Here is a 1,436-nt window from a genome sequence, read left to right on the forward strand (position 1 = left end):
CAGATAAATATTAATTTTCTAAATTTTTTAGGGACCCCAAGGGCCGGATAGAATGGCCTCATGGGCTGGATGTGGCCCACGGACCGTATTTTGCCCACCCCTGTTTTAAACTGATAAACCGTGTTTAGGACTCTTACTGTCAAATTCCATTCTTGGACAGTAATATTTCCAAACCTTGCTGCTACTTTTAAAATCTTGAGCTAAATTTGTCCCCAAATTTGAAATAATTTAACTGAGTTCAGTAGATTGGCACCAGGAATTAATTTGAGTTCCAAGAGATAGAGTAATTGCCACCATGGGGCAGAGTGTGAGTTTGTGCAGAGATGTTCTGCTGGAATGTGCTTTGGGAGGAGTAAAGTGCCCCCACCATGTCAGCTGAGTGAGGTCAGAACAGAGTCCTGTGGCAGTCTAAAATGACATCATTCTATTCTGGAACAGAAGGCCTTCAGTCAGCTGATTTAAAATCTGTTAAGAAGTGCAGATTGTAAGAGCCTCAGGATATACATTGTAAAAAGACACTGCTGCTTCCTCATTCCCAAAAATGAAAATGTGCATATTCAGTGTAATTATGGCTATATCAGCACAGGTCACTGCTCAGTCAGTGTCCTGCTAAGTCAGTTACGTGAAACTTCTGAAGGATTAAGCACAAGTAGTGTGAAGCTGAGATAAATACAGAAAAACTAGCAAGTTCATTGTAAACATGAAAGAAGAAAAATATCAGTGAAGCAAAAGAGTTAAGACTGTAAACTGTGACATGTTCCTGTTATAGTTAGGGAAAAGTTGCTTTTCCAAGGAAACCAATTTACATGAAGGCCATTTGCAAGGGAAAACAGTAACTTGAAAAGCAAGAACCTTTCTTGCCAAAATGTAGTTTTAATGTTGCCAGCCATGACATACAGAGGAAAAGAGGGAGTTAAAAATTAAACAGGAATGCATGAAAGAAGAATCTGAGCTTTTCTCATACATTGAGAACTATGGGAAAAGACTCAACCAAATACCTTCTAAAGACTGTAAAGAAGCTAAATTGGTGATTCTGCAAGTAAAAGAGGTGAAGAATGGATTAATTCTGTGACTAATAGGGATATTGGAGAAAGCAAAGTATAGCTAATAGTTTTGCATTTACAAAGAAGTAGAATCGTATATAATCCATATTTCAAAGATGCCTATTTGCTTTGTTTGTGAGAGTGTTTAGAGCATTTTAGATTTTTGTTCTGTACCATACAAAATATCATCTGATGGTATCTCCCAAGAATTATTTTCTATTCAGTAAGATTTTTGGCCAGAGTGCCGAAAAACCACTATGTCTACCTTGGAAGATGCCGGTGTGCCGGAGCCCAGAGCAGCTGTTTGCAGTCTCCCGGCTGCAGCCAGCCCATGGAGCCTGGTCTGCTTGCAACAGGGCTTGCAGCCTCCCAGCCGCCCACTGGGAGCAGTCT

Source organism: Gavialis gangeticus, unplaced genomic scaffold, assembly GCF_001723915.1.
Source record: "Gavialis gangeticus isolate Ggan-Ray unplaced genomic scaffold, GavGan_comp1, whole genome shotgun sequence".
Classification (NCBI taxonomy): domain Eukaryota; kingdom Metazoa; phylum Chordata; order Crocodylia; family Gavialidae; genus Gavialis; species Gavialis gangeticus.